General features: G+C 38.0%; 1 protein-coding gene across 5 annotated transcripts in view; it reads right to left on the bottom strand.

Annotated features, from left to right (window-relative positions):
* ZFHX4 (zinc finger homeobox 4) overlaps nucleotides 1-8,989 on the bottom strand; it is a 151,553-nt gene that overhangs the window by 26,119 nt on the left and 116,445 nt on the right. The window lies entirely within an intron of this gene.

Here is an 8,989-nt window from a genome sequence, read left to right as displayed (position 1 = left end):
AAAAAAAAAAACAAAAAAAAAAAAAAAAAAAAAAAAAAAAAAAAAAAAAAAAAAAAAAAAAAAAAAAAAAAAGGCAGAACTCAAATATAAATCCTATTAGTGCAGCAGTATCCCGCTAATTGCAGTAAGTAAGTATTAGGTATTAGGTACTGTATTAAATATAAACCTCTGGCTTTGCGGGAGAAGTCTCAAATTTTGTCTCCAGGGGGAGCCATTCAAGATAAATGATGCAACTTGGTGTATGGCTTCTGAGAAAGCAGCATTACCCACACCTCACTTACGTGTTCACACCAGCTAGATTACATGGAAATCTTCACAGTAACTCAAGCCCATTTAATTATTCGGTAAATCTTAGCTATGCTGCTACTGGTGGATTAATCTGTTTATGCAGTTAGCTTCTATGCTGGGGCTGTGTAGCACTAATCCGTGAAAGGCCCACTGTTCCTTTTCATCCTGTGATCATTTGTCTCTCACTGTGCTGATGTCACATTTTAATGAATTTTTAGCAATCTGAGTAATGCCAGATAACCAGACTTGCAACTTCCTACAGCACAGCATGCTGTTTTCATTGCAGCACACAAACACAAAAAAAAATAAAAATCATATTTTCCTGTTCAGGTAGGAATTATATAAATTAGGAGGTGAAGGTAAAATGGCATTCAAAGCACCAGGCCGCTCGATTTCATAAAATCTTTAATGACCATATAAATTAACCCTGGAAAGGCAAAAGGTCACAGACACACATTTGCATACAGTCTTCTATTCACTTTTGATAAGCAGTGCTTTTATGCAGGGAACATGATACAATTAACCCTTCAGGAACCATACAAAATGCAGCTACCGACATTTTAAGTGTCAAGCATTAACTGAAAATTACACACTGCATAAAATTTTCATTGTAAATGCTATAGTGATTGAAAGGGGAAATAGTGGCCCTCTTCGCACCCCATGTTTTATTAATAACATTCTGACAGCCGAATGAAATATCCTCTGTCATATGTAGCAGCTGAGCACAAAAAAATTGCTGCTTATTGCCGTACTTGCCAGCCCTACACTGAAACCGTATGCCTAGGCAAACAACCCTCAGATCGATGTGGCAAAGCTATCCGATTCTCAACTCTCTGCAAAACCTTTTGTAGATCAGAAGAGAAAAACACAGCTGCAATTTTGGAAACCAACCTCTACCCCCACCAAAAAAAAAAAAAAAAAAACTCAACTGCAGATCAATGTGTTTTGCATTGACATCAAAATACAATAGGTTAGGACAAAGCATGTGTGTCCGCTTTTTGGAATAATACAGGGAGAAAGATGGTCCCTTCTTTCAGAAATAATTGCATATGTAAAAAAAATTCCATCCGAACAGAAAGCCCCCTTGCGCTGTGTGAGCACTCTCCTCCCAGAGGTCCCCCGCCTCCTCCCACAGTGATAGCTAATCAAACATGGTAGGCATCCCTGCCACAGCTGGAAATAGCGGTCTGTTTGTCAGGGTGGCAGGGAGCACAGTTTGGGATGCTGTGAGCTTGTGATCATGCCTGGCTCGGGCTGTGTTAACGCTGAGCGCACACACATGAGGCTCGTATCCAGTGTCAGGCCCCATGGCCTCACAGAGCTGATGGCAATCCCTTTTCGACTCATCCTTGGGAATGGACGCGTTGCTTCTTTTACTAGATTTACTGGCCCAATCCCCCTGGGCTGGAAAATGAAGTGTCAAAGTGCTACTGAGTGTCCTTATCTTGAGGGGACATAAAATTGTAAGGGCTATCGTGGCACACATTAATAAAACATTGTGTGTGTGTCAGGCAAAGAGAAAGAAAATTATGAAGGTACTAAAAGAAAAGCTACAGTATCATCTGGGTCTCATCAGACAATTTTTGCAGGGTGCTCTCCTGTTTTTCTGGTATGTGTTTTAAGTGTGAGAGAAATTCCCAGACATGTTCTCCTATACATCATCGTGGTGTCTGACCTCAGCCTGACCCTGGCAACAGTTTGAGAAATCTGAATGTGAACAAAGACTCTGTGTCAGCAGCAGGGAGAGATTGCGGGATAGACTTTCCCCATCAACTTAATCGCAAACAGCAGTTCTGAGGCCATAACTTTACAGGGCTGCACCAAACCACAAACACATAACCTTTAGAGGTGAAACTGCCCCCTGCTCCCCACCCCCCCTTCTGTGATTTTTCTCAGTCTTGTGGTGCTCCCTTTGATGTAGCAAGGCAATTAGCTCTAATGTTCAAGTACTGCAGACCTGTTTTATGGTTTGGAAGGTGAGAGCTGTTTATTACAGGTAGGCTCCTGGGGGCCATAAAGGCTTTGCAAATTTTTAATCATGCAAAAAACTAATCAAAATGTAACTTATGCACACCATAAAAATTAATATCATTATTATGCATGGTATAAATTGCCTGCCTTGGCTTTCAATGGCACTCACTTCTAGAAAATACATTTGGCATTAATTTCAGAAATATGTATGGCATTCACTTCAGAAGCAAGTTTCATAGACAGAAATGATAATACAACTTCTCCTGCTTTTCCTTCAAAATTACAGAAAGGTTGTCTGAGATTCACACTGCCATGACATATATCAAAGGGACAAGATGGAAACACAACAGCTTTAACTTAAAAGCATTTAGCAAATTACAAAAAAAAATCCTTAAGATCATTCATCAGAACAAATACTGAGGATATTTAACTAAGTGAGCTACCAAAAACATTACATACCTATGCCAAGATGCAACAAACATCTCTTTTTAGTAACATTTGAGTTTTTATTTCACATGCTAATTGACAAGGATACTATTCAGAAATAAAAATGTGATGGCTCCTGCTCAAAGCCACAAAATTATAAATAATTATGTATCAACAAAACAATACAATAGTGCTACAGATTCCAGAACAAGTCCTAATACTCTGTTTGAAATTTACAAGAGTTCTGCCTATATACATTTACAAATGTCAGCTTTGAAAATTAATAGAACAGCCAATTCAAATGTACTTTAATGGCTTTAATAACACTTACTATTGCAATATGATATTTTATTCACACCTGGTTTTATTTTGTCCAAAGTTGAAAATTTCTTTTGATGCTGGATATCTTAAATTTAGCCATTATCAACCTTTTTCCTCACAACTGACTTAGAATTAAACACAAAAATGAGGTTAGCAGCAGTCTGCACTAACACCGTAAAATAAGGGAAAATGAAAAAATTATGTTTCAGAGGTAACATTAAAGAGTTGATATTGTATATTCCATATTCTATGTCATATACTTTAATATGCTAATCTACAAGCTCACACCATATTTCTGCACTGATTTTCTGAAGTAAGACCCCTATGACTTTCCTCAGGCTGATGAAGCCAAGATGTGTGATGAATTCAATTGCAAAATCCAGGTCTCTGCCAAAGCTGAATTTCAGATACCAGCAACAAAATTATCTGAATATTCACACATAGGTTAGAAATGCCTGACTTGCTGAGATGTGATTTAAGGAACAGATACATTCACCATAAACAAGGGAGAGTATAGAGAAACATATAATATTTTTTGAAATTAAATAATTAATAGTTAAAACAAGAGATGGCCAAGTTGAAGCAATCTTCTTCAATTTAAATGCATTGTGATAATCACAGGAACAAAGCAATCACCTTTCCCTGTGTCTGACTAGAGAAGTTTCCCTACTGATGAGCAGCACTGGAAGTGTGTCTTCCAGTCTATTTAAAAAACATATTATTTTCTAGAGCTGACTTTTGTTGGTTTGGTGGTTTTTTTTACATCACTGATATATCAATTAACAGACATTAGTTTCTGTTTTGGTCCTGAATTATTTTGTTGCTGTTGTTTTGGTATTCCTTTTGCCCTCTCCAAATAGCAAGCAATTTCCTAAATAAGGATGATCTACTGGTTGTGGGTGAGTAATTGTGGTTATGAGAGAGAAAACAAGATTAACCAAGTGTTTGTGGCTGAGGGCTGGATGGGCAGGGAAAAATAAACCAATCGACTAAAGCAGTAAATAAATAAATATTAAATGAGAGATTTTAAAAATTAGTTGGTGTTTGTTATTCAATATGTTGAACAAACATTTGAATCTAACACCCATAAGTGTTGAGCACCTGTGTATCCCAGGTTCAAATGGTAGAGTGAATCGTCCAGATGAGAAGGTAACCACTAGCAAAGAATTACAGTAGGGTGGATTGAAGGGATGGACGGACTACAGATAATGTAGAGAAAGGAGAAACAACTGAAAAGGAAAACAAAGAAAAACCCATAGACTATGTGTCATCTCTATGGCCCCCTATTACCAAAAATTTGAACCCATTTGAACCCATGACACTCTGCAAAAGAAGAAAATAAACAAAATAGGGCCTGTGGATCTACTTCTGGGTTATCCCAGTTACACTTTTTAGTTGATAAATTCTCCTCGACTTCTGGATTGTGATTTATTTACCCAAATATTGCAGAAAGTATTTGCTCTGTATTCTGTCTGAGAATGGCCTTGCAGACCGTGAGCAAGGTACAGGATGACTCGCTCATTCAGGATCTTGACTGCATCCTCTACTGGTCATATTTCATCTTCAAACAGGATTTCTAATTTCTCCTTTAGGGACTCAGGGGGAATTAACAGCACCAACCCGTTAATAACTGTTTTTAATCACTGTGTTATATTCAAAAGTATAGCTGTTAGAAGGCTGAACTTTCCACAAACAAGCCTATAATTAAGTGATGATCGTCACATTGACCAGAAAGTGCCAACTGGCAGTTAGTATCTAATTGTCCCATTTTGTTTTGTGGTGCATCATTTGAATTTTTACAGCAGTCTAATGCTTCTCTTTGAAACGTTTCACTGTGTCAGAGGAGGCTGACTGCAAAGCTGCCTGAACAGAGTATGTGGTGGTGGCTCCTTCCCAAGGAGTGTCACAAATCACACCCACTTTAACCACTCACTCCACCCAGCAGCCTGTATTCCCCACTTGCCACACTCAGCCTCACCCCTCCGGCTGCTGGAGAGAGGCAGCTCTTATCTACCCTACTTGTTTTTGCTTCTTAACTTCTGAAGGTAGAAAATATTCATTATCACCAGTTAATCTAATCCAGTTTTTTCTCCTTTTTTTTTTCTTAACTGTATTCTACTTCCAGCTGCTGGAGGAGGAGAAGAAATGCTCTCCCCAGAAGTTTAGAGGGGTGGGGTGTCCTTTCCAGTCTGGCTGCTGAGCAAACTCTCACTCCCTCTCATTGCTGCTGGGATTGCCTGCTTTCTAGTCTTCCTCCCATAGTCTCAGAGTAAATCAGGAAAAGAAGCAAAGAAGCATCTTTTACTCTCATAATGGTGCAAAATGTGGGAAAAAAAAAATGTTGGTAAGCTTACACTGAGCCATACCTGAAAAAATAACAAAATTTTTGATTTGTATTTTTGTTGGTTTGTTTTTACATTAATATTTTATCAAATATTTTACAAGAGGCAAAAGAAGCATATGCTGACAAAACCATTAACAGAGAATGTCAGCTATTCAGAATGAAACTCAGCAATGCTTTCCAGATGTGATTGGAGATGTACAGTTAATCATTTATTATGCAGAAAGGGATACTTTTCTTACTTGGCCATCTCTAGAAAGGCATTGAAGCATGAAACTATATTGAGAATAGTCTAACTTTTCCAACTGATCATTACTTTTCTTTTGGCTGCCATTATGGTTCATAGAAAATGCTGTTTCCCCCATCAGCATAAAGCATGAAGAGCACTACCATTGTCTGACTTGAAGGCTAATACATTTCCATCAAGGTTATTTGGAAAAGAAAATTAAACCTTATTGTTAATTCTTATTCAACGTGATGGATATACCCGGCCTAATTTCAGACACTGCTCTAAGTTTATTCTCTATGGAGGAAGAGACAGGTATCTTAAGGGCACAGCTCTGACTTTACATAGATGAATTGCTAATTCCTCCCTAAAGTTCAATGTTTTGAGTGGAGACTTTCCACCTCAACACTGCTGCTAAATGCTGGAAGTTAGGTGGGTAATCCTAAGCCTGACCCAAAGCTCAGAAAGTCAATGAGCTCCACCAGTGTACTGGGTGATCATTTCAAGCCGGGAAGGAGGGGGGGGAGGGGGGAGAAAAATACTGGATTTTCACAGTATCATTTACGTTATTTTACATTTTCTGTGTTGCTGTTCAATCTGTGCCTTCAGTGTCCCTTCATATAGAAACACTTCTACTGTCCCTAATTTCTTGCATTCTTTCCAACTTCTTACATGAGCTGAGTTTCCAATACATCATATAAGTGGTGAGACTGACTCTCTCATTCACAGTTTCCAAAAAATTCCTTTAGAGTGTATTTACAAAGAAATCCACAACGTTAATTAAAAACTCATTTAAAATGTCATTTAAATGTTGCATTTTATTAGTGACTCAGTTTTGGGGTTTCTCTCTGAAATACACTGTAAAATCCTTTTCATTTACCTTCCAGACTTTCTTTTGGAATTATTCACCTCTTTCTGGCTCACTAACAGTATGTCTGAAATTATCTGTAAAGAATTCTGTTAGTGCATATATTTCTTCTTTGTCTTTTGAGAATACTAGACTAAAAGAATTTATTTTCTTTGCCATCTCCTGATCATTTTGGAATGACTCTTTATCCTCTGGTGGTCTAGCAAGACATAATGACTCTTCTGCAGGCCTTCTCTTTCTGAGATACTTTAACGATTCCTGTTTAGCTTTTCCAGGTACCTTCACATATTTGCTCCTCATAGTCAATCTCTAAGTTCAGTTTTATTCTCATCACTTTGGCTTTATTTCCACTTTTAAGGATACATTTTCTGACCTGAAAAAATTCTTGTACTATGTCCTGTAATGCAGCTAACTACAGACCTCCAGTTTAAATATTCTTCTTTCTTGATGCTAAGTGTCAAAGGTAGAGTAGGTGATCTATTTATAATGAATAAAATTTTCCCTGAACAAAAACACTTTCTGATTTTTTTAAAAAATAATGTTTACAGAATTATTTGTTGGAAGTATTGGGATCAGGGAGGTGTTGGAGCCAGTGGGGTGTTGGTTTGTTTGTTTTCCACAATTACCTGACCAGTATTCCATAGCATATATAGAAGTCCATGGATTTTTTTACAAACCTACTTGTTGCAAATATCACTTAAATTCAAAAGTTTGGCTTCTTTAACATATGCATACATGAAGTGGTCTTTGTGGTTTTCTGAAGGACAATGCAAGTTCTTTTAGCTTTCCCTCCAGCCCAGATCACCACGGTGGAGTGATTTTTAAGAATCTTCACCAAGATGTCCACTGTAAATTACTCCAAAAATCTTCTGTAAAAACTTGATCTCCTGGTTCAATTGTAGCTGTACTATTCAAAATACAGGATACTGACACATGGTCAAACTCGGTTATTAAGATAGGAAGAAGAGATAAAAGTCTGCACATCAAAACCAGCAAAATAGCAGTACATTCCTGCCTCCTTGCTGACTCCCAGCCCCTTCTGTCACTGTTTTCCCTTGCCTCCTCCAGTTCCAATCTGGAAAATTTGGACAACAAACTTTCGTGTCATGACTTGAAGCTTTGTGGAATGTTCCTGACTCACATTATAGTATTTTAATGTGCTTGGGATGCATAGTCATAACATGACCCATCTCTGTCCCCTTCACCCAGAGTGGAGCATCCTTTCAATTGAAATACTTTGCTTCAATACCTCAAACTAGTCTCTTCTTGTTGCATTGTTTGAAGTCAGGAATTATACTACCCTATTGATTAAACTGAGGCCTGAAACTCATGTCCACTGCCAAGTTTTTTGGAGACACTTTGATGGCACACTCTGAAGATAAGCGACATCAGTTGGCTCTTAGCACACTAATGGGTGACTCACAAATACCGAAATAGAGTAGACAGCAGACACAGATTTTCTGAATTAAAAATGCCAGTTATATCTAGGGTTTCTCCTAGGGCCAAGTCAAGCATTTCAGATCACCCTGTCTTTCTGTAGAGCTTCTTGTAATCACAGTAATAGAACGGCATGGGTGGCTTGATTTGTATCCATTTTTCTTTTTATTAAACCAGTGCACCATAATAGATAATTTCCTCCATCTTTCATTTCCTCTTTCCTTTAGTTAAGTTTTTTAATTCTCACTGTTCAGTATGCTGCACTCCTTTTACCTTTCCTACATGTTCGCCTAATGTGAAAGCTCCTTCTCCCATACATAGTTTAAATAGCACATCTCCCATATCCCCCAAATTAATTTTCATTGTCACCAATATAATTTTACCTCTGTGGAAGTAAAGGACACCCTTTGCCTATAGACTCCTCACTCACAACTGCCTAATGAGCACAAATCTACAACACCAATTTAGGTAAAGTCCTGAAACACCTTCTGAGGAGGCTCTGTTGATACCACTGAACATATCTCAGAGAAAGCTTCTGAACAAGACCTGAACTTAACATTTGTTTAAATGACTTTAGACAAGTAGATAGGAACACCCATTTGTAAGTTTAATCCAGACTTCCCACCATACACATGCCTCTTCATTTGCTTATAACTTCAGTAGACTTTAAGTGCTTGAGCTGAAATCAGCTGTGCTGAATCCCTGCTGCAGGTTGGATAGCATGTGCCTTTTTTTTTTTTTAAATTTCAGCCAAAGTGATTCATTTATGATAAATATATATTTTTATGTATATGTATGTTTTACAAATATTTGCTGTTTCAATGATTTTACACTGGAACCCAAAATTTGGCAGACAGGATGATGTCTGGCACGTGTCACATTGAGTTAAACTGCCCAAACGCAGCCAAGCAATACAGCTTTAAAAAATTCTACTTATCCATGCTCAGAAAAGCTCCTTGTACTGAAGAGCTGACATTCTGCTAGGCATCTATAATCACTGAACAACATACTCACACTTCCCACAGTGCTGAGAGCTCACCAAAGTGCATATCCAGTCACATCCCACACATCTTCCACAAACCTCCTCACCCAGTTCCTGTGTGTACTAACC

Source organism: Empidonax traillii, unplaced genomic scaffold (assembly GCF_003031625.1).
Source record: "Empidonax traillii isolate 1590-97213 ecotype Southwest subspecies unplaced genomic scaffold, ASM303162v1 scaffold181:size1721324, whole genome shotgun sequence".
Classification (NCBI taxonomy): Eukaryota; Metazoa; Chordata; class Aves; order Passeriformes; family Tyrannidae; genus Empidonax; species Empidonax traillii.
Note: the sequence above shows the minus strand (reverse complement) of the source record. Positions and strands in the feature narration are given on the sequence as shown.